Here is an 18,409-nt window from a genome sequence, read left to right as displayed (position 1 = left end):
ATTGAAACCTCAAACCTCACCCCAGTGACACATTTCCTCCAACAAGGCCACACCTCCGAATAGTGGCACTCCCTGGTGAGCAAGCATTCAGAAATAAGAGCTTATGCAGACCATTCCTATTCAAACCATCACATGCAGTCCTGGTTGTTTCCTAAGGTGGAAAATCAAAACCCCTGGAACTTGAAGACTTCTTTAAACATAGTCAAAAGCCCATGGTCAGGAGACCCTGGGTAGAACTAGCTAGCATTATTTTGCTCAATGGTCCTGCTGCCAATGGCATTCTAAACATTTACATTTACAGTCACAGACGGGCTGCTCTGCACCCTGCTCCGAGAAGCTGTTTTGTGCAATGCACAGTGGTTGAGGCAAAGACTCAATTGGTCCAAGTGTGGAGAAGAGAGTGAATGCTGGTCCTAAATGGGAGCGACACATGGTTGTACACATGGAATTGAACCCTGGTTCTCCGCATGAGCAGCCAGTGTTCTTAACCACTGAGCCAGCTCTCCAGTCCGATAATCATTTTATTTAAAAAATTTTAAAACAATAACTTAGTGGCTACAGCCATTTGGTAATTTATGCACTGAAATGTCCACTAATGAAATGGAGGGAGGGAGGGAGGGAGGGACAGAGAGAGAGAGAGAGAGAGAGAGAGAGAGAGAGAGAGAGAGAAGAGAGAGAACGCTCAATTTATAAATCATGAATAATTTCAATTTCCTTCAACAGAAAATATGCTGAGGTATATTATCTGTGTGAAGCAGATGCTGGTTGACTTTAAAAAAAAAAAGACAGCGTGTTTTACACAAATCTAACGAAGCAGTTTCAACAGTTGTAGCTGAGGTGAATTCTGCGAGCAGTCATCCCGTACCCTGTTACAACAGCTCCTCTGTGCCGTGCAGAGCAGACGTTCAGACGGAGGCTGGGCTTGAGGATGCTGGGGCCGTTTATTTCATCCCAGGAAACAACAGGCGGCCACGATGGCTGTGTTTAGTTTCAGTGAATCTTTGAGTCTGGAAACTGAGAAGGAGTGGAAAAAGACGGAAAAAGGGAAAGCTACCACCTGCCAGGTTCAAGGTTCGCTTAAAATTCCACAGCAGCGGCAGGCAGGTCTAGGATGGCAACTCGTGCAGGTTGGCCAGTGGCTCTCGTGAAAGACAAATGCCGTCTGCTTTCTCGCCTTTATGACGTTAGCTTTGGCTCTTCGGTTGTGTGTGCTTCATTGAGAATACCCACAGAAGTCAGGGAATTAGTAAAAGGCCTGAGGGATGGGTCTCAAAGGATGGCAGACACAACACAGTGGTATAAAAGGTTAAAGGGGAATAGTGGAGCGGGAAGGGTTAAATGGGTCAGGAGTGGGGTAGAAGTGGGACTACCCGGAGGGATAAACAACACGAAAGGCCCTCTGAAACAGTCCCGTGGGAAATGTCTATAGGAGAACATTGTTGGGAAGACACACGTCACTTTGTGATGGCCAAGGCCAGGGATTCTGTCAGGAAAGCCATTGCTATATGCAGCTGTCTGCTGTGTTCCTCCTGGTTTCTGTTCACTTCCTTTACACTCAGCCCCAGCTGTTTCGCAGAGACCCCGATCCTCTGATGAGGGGGAATCCCTACTGATTGCATCCGGGAACACTGACCCCTTCCAACAAGCTTCATATCATCAAATGCTGTTTATTTTGTCTGGGCAAAAAGAAGAAACGTGCTTTGCAAACACACAGGGTCTGAGGATAAAAGGCACTGTTCAGCCAGGCCCCAGGGCTCCTCAGGCCTCCTCCTAAGTGCTGAAGGATTTCTATCTGTGAATTCAATCTTCATCAGCATATTTTATTCCCAGATTAGAAAGCGAAGACAGAAGTTTGGTAAATAATTTCTTGTTACGTAGGCACCTAGAAAGTGGGAGGGCCTGGAATCGAACCCAGGGAGTTGTATTGTACCTTTTAATCCCTTAAGCCTTTAGGCTTGTCTAGCTCTTGTCCAAAGCAAACCAAGTTAAAATTCTCACAAAGCACCTGCAGATGGGGCCATCCCTTTCTGTGTGGCTGCAGAATCCTGATTGGTTGGATAAAGGTACTTGTTGCTGCTGGAGCTCTTGAGGCATCTTCTCCCACAGAGTACCTGAGAGCAATTCCATTTTCCTGTTGCCCGCTGTGTCTACACCCTGTGTTATCTTATTACTCAGACAGCAATGTAGGCGAGGCATACTGTTTATCTGGTGCATAATGGGGAAGGTGTTGCCACGATGCCTACCTGCTCTCAAGTCGTGAAGAATTTGGATTCTTTCTGCTCAGAGACATTGCTTAATAGCTGAAGTGTGACTGTGTGCGGCTTTGTTTGTGATTTTCTTGTCATCTGTGGACCACGTGGGGGGAAAAGATAGGGTTGTTTACTAAAGATGACGGGTGAGAGTTAGGAGCTGAATGTACTATACTTTACTGTCAAGGGCTGGAGAGATGGCTCAGCAGTTCAGAGCACTGGCTGATCTTGCGGAGGGACTGAGTTTAGTTTTCTGAATCCCAAGTCAGACAGCCCACAGCAGTTTTTAACTCCAGACGCAGGGGCCCCAGCACCTTCTTTTGTCCTCCGTGGGCATCTGCATCTGTGTTTACATTTCTATTTCCTTCTTTATAAATACAGTGTGGTGGTTTGAATAGGAAGGGCCCCTATAGGCTTATATATTTAAATGTGTGGTCACGAGGAAGTGACACTACTTGAGAGGTGTGGCCTTGTTGGAGGAAGTGTCCCTGAGGCTTCTGACCAGGTCCAGTGGCTCTCTATTCCTGGTGCCCGTGGGTCCAGATGTACATCTCTCAGCTACCATGACTGCCTGTATGCAGCCATGCTTCTCACCATGACGATAACGGACCAAACCTCTGAATCTGTAAGCAAGCCCCAGTTAAACGCTTTCCTTTATAGAATTTGCCAGGGTCATGGTGTCTCTTCACAGCAATAAAATATTGACTAAGATATACATAATTAAAATAATCTTTAAGCAGTCATTATTGAAACCAGGAAAAGCGAATGTGATGGTTATATTGATTGTCACCCTGATGGGGGAGTTAAAATCACCCAGGAGATGTATCTCTGGGCATGTCTGTAAGGGAGTTCTAGATTGAGCTAATTGATGTGAGAAGACCTATGGTGAATCTGGGCAGCACCATCCTATGAGGTCGGGGTTTGAACTCAATACAAAGAAGAAAGAGAACTGAGTACCAGTGTCCATTTTTCTTTGCTTCGACTGCAGATGCAATATGACCAGCTTCCTCATGCTCCCGCCACCATGCCTTCCCCACCACGATGAACAGTGCCTTTGAACTGTGAGCAGAAATAAACACTTGTTCTTCCATTGCTTTGGTCAGGTATTTTGTTGTAGCAGAAGCAAGTAGCTGATACAGAGGGTAAGGGGCAGAAACTTAGCCACCCAATCGCTATTTCAGAATAAGAGAGCTAGGAGTGGGTGTCCTAGCTTTCTTGGTGTTTCTTAGTGTTGTTCTGTCAAATACCATGACACAAAGCAACTTGGGGAGGAAAGAGCTTCTTTCATCTCATAAATCAGAGTCCATCATTAAAGGAAGTCAGGGCAGGAACTCAGACAAGAACTTGAAGCGGAGGCCATGGAGGAATGCTGCGAGCTGGTTCACTCACAGGCTTACCCTCAGCTAGCCTGCCCAAGGACGGCACCCCCAACCCCAATGTTTTGAGTCCTCCTACATCAATTAGCAATTAAGAAAATGCTGCCCACACACCCCCACAGGCCAATCTGATGGAGGTAATTCAATTGAAATTCCTTCTTCCCGAGGGTGTCAACCTGACAACCCAAATTAGCCACCACAATTTTGCCCCTTGTCAAACTAGAAACACAACACTGTTAAACCATGACCTTACCTACAGATGTTGCCAGTGGAACCCAGTCATTAGGCATGGCAACTGGTGCTTTACCCACTGAACCACTTTGTTGGGTTTGCAACCAGAGTTCTGATCTTTATCATTATATCTCTGCCTGTTTTTGACTCATATAAACCTAGTACACCTGGCTTCTGTCTCCCCCCTTCCCTTGTTTTTTTTTTTTAACATTGTGCTCATCTACACCCAATTAATTTATTTTTTAAAAAAATGATATATTTTTATTTTAGGTGTATGAGTGTTTGCCTGCACATATGTCTATGCACCATGTGTATGCCTAGAATACTCAGAGGCCTGAAGAAGGCATCCATCAGATCTCCTGACACTGCATTTATAGACAGTTGTGCACTACCATGTGGGTACTGGGAATCATCTGCAACAGCAGCCAGTGCTCTTAACCACTGAGCCATCTTTCCAGCCCCTCCTGCTTTTTACTTCCCGAAATCTCAACATCTTTTTATATGTGAGCCTGAGACTAAGCTATTTCACTAAACCATGAAATTTACCTCCCATCTTCATTTACTTTGTGCTAGGGAATATTTCCCCTCTTTAAAAAGTGTCCCCCTAGTCCCTATCCCTCCCAGCACTGAGCCTGGCAAGCCGTACTATAATAGACCTGGAGGCATGTGCTCCTGTGCTCCTTGCAGAAGAATCTGGAGGAATCTAGTCAGTTTTGCGTTTCAGGAAGCATGGCAGTGAGGGTGATTCTCTATACCTAACTACCCCGAACATCTGTCTAATATGCAACTGAACTGCATCAATGCAGAAGGCGAGGCAGCCAAGCATGGTGGCTCACACATTCCATTAAGTGCCTGATTCACTTGAGTTTCGATGCCATTGATGGTGCAGAGAGAGCAGAGCCAGCCAGAATCCAGCCCCGGTTGCCACGTAAAACCGCCAGTATAACCTGAAGACAGGGACTTTGACAACCCCAGTGAAAACCTTGAGGAGACAGTTACCGTACAACCTGTTCTGGGATGGAATCAATTGCTTGTGTCATTTAACTTGAATGCTGTAACCATGCCACTGTGTAAGGGTGCGTGGCCAGTTGAAATGAGTGTCTTACGTGTACTGTGTTGTGTACTGTGGCCCAGGTGAGTCCCCCAGGGGCAATATCAATATCATCACCCCAGCATTCACACGGGACTCCATGTCTCCCAGGCACTTGTCATTAACGTTGAGTTTCCCGCCAATGACCCATCCAGGTGAATACTACTTTTTCATGTTTCCTATATGAAGAAACAGACAGGTGTGAGGAGGTTAGTGTTTTATCTGTCGAAGCTGCAGAGTGAGAACTCAAGCTGAGGCAGTGGTGTTCCGTGGCTGTATCTTCACCTACAATACCATAACCCTCCCATAGAGTGCCAATCAACCACAAGGTAGGCCAAGTAGACACATCCAGGCCCTTTGGACCCCACCTTTGGTCCTTTGGTTATCTCCAGAGAATAATTATTAGTGGTTAGTGTGTTATCCCAGCACATAGATTTTGACTGGGAAAGTCTGATCTCATATATCTACTTAGATTTATCTGTCAGAGTGTGTCCCAAACCATGTATCCGAGTGGCCTGTTCCTTTCTATCCACTCTCCCGTTGGGTGGAACTGGTCCTGGAGTGAGATTTGGGGAGGGCACTTCTGCTAGGTTGATGTCATGCCTCTGGATTTCTGCAAGAGGTGCGCAGCTCAGCTGATACCCATATTGATTTTTTCCCCAACGCTAAGTACAGCACTGACTGCTAGATGCCTTGGGTGGTGTAGCTGTCTGTGCTTTCTACCCTGAAGTCGGTCACACAGCTGCAGTGACGATGGCCAAGCCTGTATCTTCTGCTCCTTGAGTGTTTCTGGGGTTCCTTGAAATCAATGACTTCATACATACAGAGACAACCTCAAGGACACCATAAAGCCACAGAGTTTGTAGGAGTCTCTGGGCAATGGCAAGAAGCCACATTGACTCTGAGAGATGCAAGCCCTTCCCATAATGGCTTTATTTTAGCCAGCTAAAAATAAAAGCACAAAAGTACAAAGCTCAGTGGCTAATCTGACTAGCCTTTACCTCTTGGACATGCGCCTTAGCTGAACTGGACTGGACAGCTGTCCAGATCTGTCAGGACTCATGGGTGTATCCATGAGGAGCTGCTGTATTCATGATCAGGTTGTGTTGCTGACTCTGACCAGGCCTTTTCATGGGGCTTTCAACAGAGATACCCATTCCATGTGACTAACTTATCAGCAAGCTGGCCTGGGCTTGTGATTTGGAGGCAAGCTGTCCTAAGGATGGGCATGGCCAGGCAAATGCTCTTGGGTCTTGGAACTGTCACAGGTGACTTCTCCCATGCTCTGATGACTAGATCAAGGGACAAGGCCATTTCAGCAGATTCAAAGCCTGAGGGAACGCTTTCCATCCCACAAGAGGAAAAATGCAAAGTTATAAACCAAACATGTCATACATATACATCACCACATCAAATGCTTATAAATCAATTCATCACATTGTCTGCTTGCACATAGACAAGCTTTATTTGTCAGTGAAATATTCTGAGCTAAACAAAGAAAACAGTGTACACAGGAGGAGGAGGAGGATTGAATATATTTTCTGTGACCCATCAGTCTCCCCTGTGGATTCTGGAGTCGGCCCTGACCCAGACACTTGACCACCTAGAAGGTCCACGAAGGGCCCGCAGAGCCCAGCTAGCTTTCAAGAGCCTTGTGCACCTGTGCTGAGGAGCTAAACTCGACCCGGTTGTTTCTGGCACCTTGATTGTGCCTCAGTTTCTGTGCAGACAGCCTTATGTTGTGATCACGGTTACGTTGTGATCTGCACAAATGTGCAGTTACACCGATGGACTGAATCACCTACTGTGCTCTGGAGAAGAAATCACCTTTGCTTCCCTGTGGGTTACTTGACTTAGCACCTCAGCAGCTGTCTAAAGGCTCCATGAAGGAGCTGAGCTTTGCAAAGATTGCCCAGGAAACAGCCAACCATCAGTGGTGGTAGTGTCCTGGACACTGGGGTCCTCTGTCCTGGGACCTTTGGCTCACTGCTCCTGGACAGCTGTCGTCAGTCTTCCTCACAGAATTCCTCTGAGACTGGTTCCTACATGACGCTTCTCCACACACAAAAAAAAGTGCGCGTCAACTAACCACGGAGGGATGGCCCAGTAAGGCAGGACCATTGATGCTAAGAAAAGACCCTTGTCCACTTTTTACCCCCAGGAACCCAGTCAGTATACACAGAAAAGCCAAGAACTAAGAGGAGAGTTACGGATCAGATCTGCAGGGGGAAGGGTTTACTGAGAGCCATAAATGCTTCCTAAAGTCCGGCTGGAGAAAGGGGTGAGGCTGGTATGGCTAAGAGAAGACAAAAGGACCAATCGAAAAGGGAGAAAACGGGGATATAGCATCTCAGACGGTGGAGGCCCCTGCTCAACATTGCATCTGTTCGAATCAACCAGGTAAGGCTTCAAAAGCACAAATGCCTGCCTTGTCCCACATCTGTCTACTCAGGATTTCTCAGAGGTGAGCCTTTTTCTCTCTTTCCTTCTCTTTCTTTTCCTCTCCCTCTCTCCTCTCTCTCTCTCCCTCACTTCTCTACCTCCCTTCCTCCCTCTCTCCTTTCTGCCCCCACCCACTTTGAGACAGGGTCTCACTATGAAACCCAGGCTGTTGACTCAGAGAGATCCACCAGTCCCTGTCTCTCAAGCACTGGGATCAAAGGCATGTTCTACAACACCCAAGCTGCTTTTTTTTTTTTTTTTGGTATCCTCTCACTACATAAGCCCGGCTGATCTAGAGCTTTCAGCCATCGTCCTGTCTCAACCCCCTGGCTGCTTGGTTTACAAGTGTGAAATTGGTTATTATCTGTTTGTTTGTTTGGGAGACAGACCTTTCACTCTCGACTTTGGGAATGTTCTCTTGGGTGCATCATTAGAGCCTGTGGTATCCAAGATGTATGCATTTTCATCATTGCCACTGTCTTATTTTGCATATAAAGAGACTGAGAATTATTGAGCAAATCACCAAAGCTATGGACTAGGGAGCAGCCAAGCATAGATTAAAACCATAGGCTGACCCCCAAACCTCCACCATGTAACCCACACTGGCCTGAGACTCCTGATCCCCCAGCCTCAGTTTCCTGAGTGCTGGCATAACAGGCTCGCACTGTCATGCTCACAAGCCTCTGTTTATTTCTTCTGTAGAATGGGTTCAAAAGTGTCTGCTAGCTCAAATGCCAATCCCCGTGACCCAGACTTGAAACGGCCCTGAAGAGTACTCTTCTGCCACTAACATCAGTACCCTTGACATTTTCTACACCCTCTGTCTGCTCCAGGTGTTCATCCCTGGGGACCACCATTAACACTATATATCTACATACATCACGATAAAATGTATATATGGATGTCCATATATGCTGCATAGTGTTACACGTCATGTATACCGCACATGTACACACACAGTCACACACACTTGTCACCATACATTCTACTTGAGTGACTGGAACCCACAGCCCTTTCTGCTCTGTTTTGCTCCTAGCAACCCTTCTGTAGTGGTTTTGCTAAGGATGGAGGCAGATACTGCCCTGGTCCCCAGAATCAATTCTTCCCATCTCCTTCCACTAAAGGAACCTCTGAGCATCAGCCAGGCACATGGACACTCAGGTGGAGACACTGCCCAGCCTCCCTGACAGCAGAGGGTAGATCAAGGTCAAGTTTGTGCTGACGGTGTATGAATGGAAGGAAGCTGCCCAGTATCAGGGTCACCCCCTTCTGGATGGAAATTCCCTTGGAGGGTTTTCGTCGCTTCCCTTTCACACATTGGGTTAAAATAAGGATTCAGTGCACTAGAGGGGATTTCCATGGCAGCTAGTGGTCAGAGGTCTGGGGCACTGCTATAAGCCATATGAAGCAAAGTGTGGCCCTTCCCAACAAAGAATTACCTAGCCCCAAAATGTTAGCAGTGCCAAAGTTGAGTAGGGTTACAGATGAGGACAGCACTCCAGAAGAAAACTGAGGTCAAAGGAGCCACCCTAGGAGACCTCAAGAGCCAGAAACAAAAGCCACCAACTAACCCTGGGCCATCAGCCTCTGAACTATTGTTTCAGAATGAAATAAGCACTTCTATTTTTTTCCTTCTTCAATGCTTAGTTTGTGTGCCATTTGATATGGGGCCATATCTGAAGGGCAGCCCCAGAGACCTCCAGGTGAGCACAGGCTATGTATGAGAGGAGAAAAGGAATGCTCTTTCATTATTGGGAAGCATGTTCTAGAAGACCGGCTTAATCTTGATAAGGTGTTTTACTTGCAAGCATGAAATCGATTGACAGCTACTTGAAGATATAATTTACTAGGAGCCCAATGGATGGGAAATTTGGATCTGGATGGGGTAGCTTTGGAGACTGGAAGCAGAAAGCCTAGCAGGATGGTCTACTTTATTTGCTTCTTTGACCCTGGGCCATGTGCTTCATAGTTAATACCATAAGCAGGAGCTTCTATCTAGATATGCAGGTCTAGGCTGCGTGCCCACATGCTGACCAGGTACCCAGGTGCACTAGGAAGGTTATGAGCAAAGATTCTCCAGATGCCCCTTCCTTTCTGTGACAACAGTTCCCCTCCTTGCTTCTACTGTCCCACCGGGACATACAATGGGATGAGGTGACTCTCTGAAAAATTCCCTGACTTATTTCTAGCTGGCTACCGTTGTGGTCTTAGCCAGTGATCAAGGCTAAGACCCTGACACTTGCTATGCATGGAACGCTGAGAAAAACCCTTGGACTTGAAGACCTGAAGATCAAGACTGGACTCTGTGCAGGCATTGGGAGGCCAGAGGTCCAAGACAGGGTGTCTCTTCTTTGACTGCTTTCCACCTTTTAATTTATTTTTGTTGAAACAGGATCTTATGCTGAGCCTGGAGTTTGTCGATGCGCTAGCTAGCACCACATATCTTTCAGTCCTTACCTCTCCAGGCCTGGGATTACACGTCTGCATGCTGTGCCTGGCTTTGGAAAGTAGATGCTGGGCAACACCTGTCCTCATGCTTGCCCACAAGCACTTTATTGTCGGAGTTATCGCCCTAGCACTCAAGAATAGATTTGTTAACGGCCCATCCCCTTCCTTGGAAAGTGACTATGATCCAGATGTACTCAAACAGGTCTGTAATTTGACCAACACTGCCAGTAACATTATCCTTCTTCCAGGATCCATATATTGGCACGTGGCTCTTCGTCTGCCCAATTTCACATCAACAGATGAGAATTATTAATTGATTTTGTCTCAGTTATTTGGGATGAAGGGGCTGTTTGCAGACACTTTCATATACTTTGAAATATCTCAAAAGTTGGGAAGAGGTCCAGTGGGATGACGCAGCAGGTAGAGGCGCCTGCCACCAAGTATGACAATCTGAGTTCGATTCCCAAAACCCACATGATAGAAAGAGAGAGCTGACTCCCCTCTGACCTCTACACTAATACTGAGGTACACAAACACTCCTCCCCATGAATATACACACACACACATGCACGCACACACACACACACACGTGCACGCACGCACACACGCATGCACACGTGTGCACACACACACATAGAGAAAGAGAAGAGAGAGAGAGAGAGAGAGAGAGAGAGAGAGAGAGAGAGAGTAATTTAAAATAGTTGAGAAGAAACAGAACCTACCATGTCATGATAGCTCATTTGGCCCTTGAGAGATGTTGATGGACTCTCACAATGCAGTTCAGGCCAACCCACACCCTCTGAGCTTTCTCCGTGAAAAACAGCCCATCAGTCTGATATCCAGATAATGGTGCCAAGAGGGCATGGGCTGACTTACCTCAGCTCATCTCTGAGGGATCTCACATCTAACTTCCGGGAAGATCTGCAGGTCAACAGCTTAAGGCAGGCTCTGTTGCTCAGCTGAGTTTTCCCTCCCTGTGTAAAGACTCGGCCACTATGGGAGTTACCAGAGTCTGTGGCTGCTGTTGGCTGATCTTTTCTGCTTTTCCTCTCCCTTTTCTGCGGAAAAAGGAAACTCTAGGCTCCTCACGGGAGAGGTCTTCTAACTTCAGCCTATGTTAGGTGAGGATTTTACCCTGTGCTGGAGAACTGAGCAGCGGAACGCTTGCTGAGAACACAGTGGAAGCTGACTCCATATGGAACAGTGGGATTCAATTTCTTGATTTTTATTAGAAACACTTACAGAGCTACTGTTTCTTTAACAGTTTACTGAGCTCTTTGATGTCAGCATGTCATCTGGGGAAGGTCATTTTTGTGGCTGCTCAGAGAGTCATGGTGTCCACCCTCAGAGTGGTTCCCATAATCCTTTCCTCACTTTCGGGGTCTTCTGCGGTTCCCTCCCACAGTGATTAAGACTAATTTGTGCAAACAGTAGAATGTAGCAGAAATTAGAATGTGTGAGCTCTGCAGTTGGATCCTTGGAGCCATGACCACATGCTCTTTGTCCCTTCTTGGGTCATTCATGCTGGGAGAGACTGACAGCTATGTCAGGAGGACATGCCATGCCAGGAGACCCTGCTGAGATGCAGGTGGCAAGGGTTCCTTTGAAAAATTCTTACTTTTCCTTTCCAGACTGGCCAGTGAGCTACCTTAGAGACACACGTTTTAGTTCTAATTAAACTTTCAGATGATCATAGTCCCAGCTGGAATCTTTAAGACCACATCTACACGGGGGACCCTGAGTGGAGACTGCCCAGCGGAATCACTCCCGGGTTCTGATGTAAGGAAGGCTGGCGGAAAGTAGCCGCATCAGTGGATAGCTAGCAAGCAGCTTCACCAGACTTGCCCACACAGCAGAGAGTTGCCTGAGAATCATGTGGGATTAAAACATCGATCTAAAATTCAATCCAGCCATTAAGTTCTCCTCTAGACAGCCCTGCCCAGTTGGGTCTCCATTTCTATCTTTGTGGAGGAGAGGGAGGGAGGGAGGGAAGTCAAGGAGGGAGGGAGGGAGGGAGGGAGGGAGGGAGGGAGGGAGGGAGGGAGAGAGAGAGAGAGAGAGAGAGAGAGAGAGAGAGAGAGAGAGAGAGAGCGCTTTGCTTTTCAAAAACAGGATTAAGATTTTATTTTGAGAAAAAGCCTAATTTGGGAAGTTTCTCACTCACGGTGTGTGAGCTGTACCTTTGGACCTCTCCAGGTTCCATAACTGTCTTCCCTGCAGGAAATCAGAACCAGAGGTGGTTGTCTTGGCTAACAAAATAACTCTTGGAAACAGAGAGAAGCAAACACTGGAAGGAGCTGTTGGATTTGCCTCTTGTGGTGTCTGAAAAGAGACTTCCGGCAGGGCCTGTGGAGAAGGTGCATAGGAAGCTGCCAGCCTGTCCCAAGGATCTGAGGAAACCTTTTTGATAGGTTCTTGGTGGTCAATGGGAATTGTAGATCATGGAAGTCACTCAATGGACTGCCTGTCTTTATCCCACGATGATGTTCTTGGGTTTCTTCTTAGAGGCTTGGAGCAAAGAATAAATAGTGATGTCCACTCTAGGGCTTCTGCCTGCCAGCAGGGCAAGGATAAGAGATGTCTGCTTTGCTGCTTACCTCTCTCCTGAGGTGTAGTGGTTACCATCATTTATAAGACCATCTATGGCAGAAGTGATGGGGTTCAAATTGGATCCTGGCTAGCGGTCATGAGCTACACTTTCTCTACTGAGAAGAGCGGTGGTCAAAGATGGGACAAGTCTGAGTCAGGCTCAGACAAGGCTGACCCCAAAAAGTCCTCCAGGAAAAGGCCTGGGGGTGACTGATTTTCTCACCTTAAAAGTTCTTCTTACATCTGTACCAGGAAGAGGCTCTGCTTAGTGACTGTGCCTTGTGTGACTGCTGATCATTTCAGTGAGACGGCCCATTTGCTTGGGGGACAAGGTTCTCCTGATCTCTTAACTCTTGACACACTGGAGCAGAGGCAGAGATTCAAATTTGGGGGGCTTAGTTGAAGTCAAGGAGGTGGGAAGCGCCGGGTGGTGGTGGCGCACACCTTTAATCTCAGCACTCGGGAGGCAGAGGCAGGCGGATCTCTGTGAGTTTGAGGCCAGCCTGATCTACAAGAGCTAGTTCCAGGACAGGAACCAAAAGCTATGGAGAAACCCTGTCTTGAAAATCCAAAAAAAAAAAAAAAAAAAGGAGGTGGGAAGAGGGAGGACAGAAGAGAAGGAGGAAAAGGAGAATGATAAGAAGGGAGGGGAAGGAGGAGGGGGAAGGAGAAGGGAGGAAGGAGAATAGGAAGAGGACACTTTAGACACATAGATGAGGAAAGAGTGTATTAACGAGCAGCAAGAACTGCCAACCAAAATGTAGAGGTGGGATCCAGGGAGAACCTTTCGGCAGAGTGCTGTTAGCCTGCCAAAACCACGGTACATGTTGGCATTTTCTATTCACTGATATGTTCTAAGGTTGCTCAGGCCAAGAGAGACACTTATATTACAAAGGACAAACTTACAGCTCAGGAGGATTCAATGGCTTGCACTGCTTCCCCCAGCATGACTGCAGAAACAGGCCTGGGCATCAGAAAGCATCTTCAGAGGAGCAGGGAGCCTACTGGGGCTTCGCTAACCATAGCTCTCCTCTGAGCAGCTGAAACCCCATCCAGGCTCTAGCCTGGATGGCTGCCCAGCTCTGCCACTCTGAGACGGGTGGTATTGAGATGGGCTTCAGAGCTGTGGTTTCTGTTTCCAGACCTTAAGCTGTGTGGAACGTCTAAGGTGGCTGGGTAGGTGCAGAGCTATGACCCTCTCCGTCACGACTAAACACATTCTCCAAGGGGCAGGTAGGGATGAAGGCCATCGGGGAGCTGGAGAAGCCAGGCAGCCAGAGGTCTTTGGGGGGAAAGCCAGGCTCTCGGGCAGCGCTGGCACACACTGCCAAGTCCCAGCTGGCTAATGAGGCCTCTCGAGCCAGCAGAGAAGGGCAGTCAAGTCCCATCATTCCTCGTAATAAGAGTCACAATTAAGCCTCTGGGGATCTCTTCACTCTCAAGACGGTCTGCGTGTTGTTCTCCTTCGGGCCAGGCCTGCACTGGCAGTTGGGTCAGGCCGATCCTTAGAGGGAAAAATAATAGATTGTGGCATGAATCTGGCCCCTGGATGCACACCTAACTTCCCACTCTGACATGAGGATGGGCTCGGGGGAATCCAGCTGCCTAACGAGCCAGCTGCGTGTGATCAATAACTATGGTAATTGGGCCATGGTGGGTGCTGCCAAGATAATAACCCAAAGTGCCAGTGGTGAGCAAGAGCTACTGAGGTTTGCGTTGTCACGAAGAGGCCTATGGGAGGGTCCTATGGAGACCAGGCCCCTGCATACGCTGACTCAGGAATCCGTGTGTCAACACCCACATAGATACTCCACAAACTCAACTGTCCTCATAGGAACTGACACCTGTCACCACTGTCCACGGCTGATGCCCGGAGCTAGTTAGGAAGTTGTATCTGTGCAGAAACCAGGAAAGTAAAAAGGGACCATGTGTTGGAGCTTGGAGAGGGGGATAGAAGGACATAGGTGCTGTAAAGGAGGACATAGCAAAGGCCCCCACCTTTATCCGCGGAAGGGGAGAGAGGATGTATAACATTAAGGATGTAAGGATGATTGAAAAAGCCATAGGGAAACATTATTTTTTTTTTAAATATTTATTTATTTATTATGTATACAATATTCTGCCTGTATGACTGAAGGCCAGAAGAGGGCGCCAGACCTCTTCACAGATGGCTGTGAGCCACCATGTGGTTGCTGGGAATTGAACTCAGGACCTTTGGAAGATCAGGCAATGCTCTTAACCACTGAGCCATCTCTCCAGCCCCGGGAAACATTATTTTATGTTTACTTAAAATACATATAATATATGTAAGTATGAATGTATATCATAAATAATTTAAATTAAATTACGCCACTTGGGGTATACCACTTGCTCCTGCAAAGGCCCAGAGTTCAGTTCCCAGCACCCATGTTGACTGGCTCACAACTACCTGAAACTCCATTTCCCAGGGGATCTTAAGCCTCTGCAGGTGCCTGCAATCGTGTGCATTTGCAGGAAGCAATTTTACCTCTGAGCTATCTCTTCACCTCTTATGTATTGTTTGAAATCGCTTGCATTAGAAGTAGTTTTGTTTCACTTCACTCTGAGACAGGGTCTCCCTTCGTAGCCCTGACTGTCAGCCACCATGTAGACCTGGCTGCTTTTGAACTCACAGAGATCCTCCTGTCTCTTTCTCTCGAGTGCTGAGATTAATGACTATCTGCCACCATGCCTTGTGGAAAGATTTTTTTTTTAAAAGCCCAGTAATATGGGATTTCTTCCTTCCCAAGAGGCATCTTTCTCTATGGTGTGGATAGAATTGTGTCCTCCTCAAGGTCCATCAAAATCCTAAGCCCCAAAGCCCAAGGAGATAGGTCTTTTACAGATGTAAAGACATAATGCAGATATGTATGATGAGGTCATACTGGAGTGGGGCAGGTCTGAGTCCTTATGAGAAGATGAAAAATTCAGACTCAGTAGAAGGCCAGGCCTGGCTAGGAGCCATCAGGGACCTCAGGAGGGACCTGGAGATGCCCTCATTTCAGACTCGGAAAACAACAGGGAACAAATTCCTGTTGTTCTAGGTCATTTGGTCAGTGGTGGTTTGATACAATAGCCCCACAGGTATGCATTCCTTCGTGCTCCCAGAAATGTACCCACACACACACACTGAAGTGTAAGCCTTTCACTTCCCTGTCCACAGCGTTCTGCTAGAGTCTCACATTTTTGCCATAGACGTGTGACCACTGGGCCCAACAAGGTCTTCTCAAGGGACTCCACTGAGTCAAGTCAATCTGGTATCTGGATCTCTTATTCTTTCTCATCACCCATAATGCTCCTTTGATGTCAAGTGGCTGCTGGCCCAGAAAACATGTCTCTCCTGGGACAGCATCCCTGGTCCACACACTCCTCTTACTGAATGTTTTGCTGTTTCAAAGGCAGAAGCAAGGTGGCAAGGTGCTAATGAGGGCTCTTTGGGAGGTGTCAAATGGGAGGGGAAGCTCACAGTTTGGAGCTTCCCCAGAGGGAAACACACACCTATTTACTGGTTCGCACTCCCAGGGGGGCCCAGCACAGCCTTATTTGTAAAGTGGGTGTGAAAGGAAGAAATGAGGGTGAAGAAAAGCTTTGGGGGCTGAGACATTCCTGGAAACTCCAAACCCAAGCCAGTCCTCTTAACAGGGAAAGGGGGATGTTTTAGGATGGGGTTCTGGGGATGAAATTGAGGGCCTTGTACATGCTAGGCAAGTGTTCTTTCTACCAACGAGCCACACTCCAGCGCCAAGATACTATTTCTGAGAGCAAGGGACACCAAAGACCACCAGCAAGCCACAGAAGCCAATGGATAGCTCCAACTTGGAACTCTCAGTCCGAGTGACCTCCAACAACACTTTGACCTCAGTGCTTCGTCCGCCAGAGATGAGAGGCAGCGTAGTGTTCAGGGCTCCTCTTTCACAAAATCTTTATGGTTGGACAGCTAGAAGAGACGTGGGAGGCAAAGAGCTGGTGCATCCTTCTGAACGTGATGCTGAGGAGACGGTAATGGCGGCTACAGGAATGGCATTCCCAACATGTAGGAAGCTCTGTGCTCCCAGGCACACATGGGTACAATGAGCATACGGGTCAGGTATGCAAGAGAAGGCATTGGCTTTCGTTACATTTGAAAGACACCTGTCTGGGTTTTTTTGTTTATCCAGACTTTGGGTTGTTGTCCAAATTCTAGGCACGTGGATCATGTCAGACTGTGTATTTAAGTTGTGTTTTTTTTTTCTTCTTCTTTTTTTTTTTTTTCGAGACAGGGTTTCTCTGTGGTTTTGGAGCCTGTCCTGGAACTAGCTCTTGTAGACCAGGCTGGTCTTGAACTCACAGAGATCCTCCTGCCTCTGCCTCCCGAGTGCTGGGATTAAAGGCGTGCGCCACCACCGCCCGGCTTAAGTTGTGTTTTTTTGTGGGTGTGTGTTTGTATGGGTGCATGTACGTCTATGGACAGGAGGTCAGAGTTCAATGGTGGATGTCATTACCCATGTGCTGTTTACCTTGTTACTTTTTAATTACTTATTTGGTTTTCTGTCTGAGTGTTTTGCCTACATATATGTGCAGCATGTCCATGCCTTGAGGGTGGAGAGGCCAGAAGAGGATATTGGGTACCCCGGAGCTAAAATTATGGGAGGTTATGAGTCACCTTGTGGGTGCTGGGAACAAAACTTGAATCATTTGCAAGAACAGCAAGCACTCTTAGCCACGGAGCCATTGCTCCAGCCCCAACTTCATAATTTAAAAATTTTTGTTATTATTATTATTACTAGTAGTAGCAGTGTGTATACATGTGTGTGTTCATGCATGCACATGTATGTCATGGAATGTGTATGGCGGTCAGAGGACAACTTCATGAAGTCTCTTCTCTCCTTCCCACTTCATCCAGGTTCCAAGATTGAACTCAGGTCATCCGGCTTGTACAGGAAGCTCCCCCAGCTACTGACTGAATCATCTTTCTGGCCCACACCCTGTTTTCTGAGACAGAGTCCCTCCCTGTGACTTGGAGCTCACTGAGTAGGCAAGGCTGGCTGGCCAATGAGTCCGGAGATCTGTCTATCTCCACTTCCCCCGCACAGGGATCAAATGCCAAGCTTTTGGATATGGGTGTCGGGGATTGAATTCAGGCCCTCTTTCTCGCATGCCAAGTACGTTACCACTGATGCATCTTCTCCATAGACTGTGCACTGTGTATTTGCCTGGGAGATTCAGAAGAGAATGGTCTTCCTCGCAGTAACACATCCTTTACTAATTAATTGTCTTAAAAACAGTTTCTTTGTCATTTTCCCCACCTGGGATGGAGATGGCTTCAAAAATCATTCCTCTTGTAGGAAATGTGGGCAGGTGGAATTGATGCTCTGTTCCAAGTACACCCTAGGGATCAGGGGTTTCCATACTTGTTGTCCATACCGACCATGCCCTTTCTCACATGTATGAGTTTGTAAGGAACAGTAGAACCTGGATATTTTTTTTTAGGCAAAACGAACAGGGCTTTAAGTACTGTTTAACCCTTTCTTCTGCTACTTTTTTTTTTTGTATTTCTTTTTGTGAAACTTATGGCTTTCCCCTAAATTATTTTGTTTTTGTTAATCCCTGTCCCCAAACATAAGCAATGCCTGTGAGAGTGGCATGTGTCTCTCCAGTGCTACCCTACTGGCAGAGCACTTGCTCCGTATATGGTTGAATGACCAGCACTCATGAGTGTGTGTGTATCCCAGTGTGTGCCGTCTTTTCTCTATGAAGAACCATGTTGGGGACACAGTGAATAAAGTCTGAATCTCCAGATCAGCGTGTATGTGTGTTCCTGCATTGGGAACACTGGACATTATTCTAAGTTGCTCCCCATGTTAATTTTTGAGACGAGGTCTCTTGGTAAACCCAGGGCTCACAGGTTCAGCTAGGCTGGCTGGTCAGTGAATCCCAGGGATTCCCCATCTCTGTCTCCCCAACACTGGGTGTGCGGATGCATACCA

The sequence above is a fragment of the Microtus pennsylvanicus genome, chromosome 1 (assembly GCF_037038515.1).
Source record: "Microtus pennsylvanicus isolate mMicPen1 chromosome 1, mMicPen1.hap1, whole genome shotgun sequence".
Lineage (NCBI taxonomy): Eukaryota > Metazoa > Chordata > Mammalia > Rodentia > Cricetidae > Microtus > Microtus pennsylvanicus.
This window is presented reverse-complemented; position numbering follows the sequence as displayed.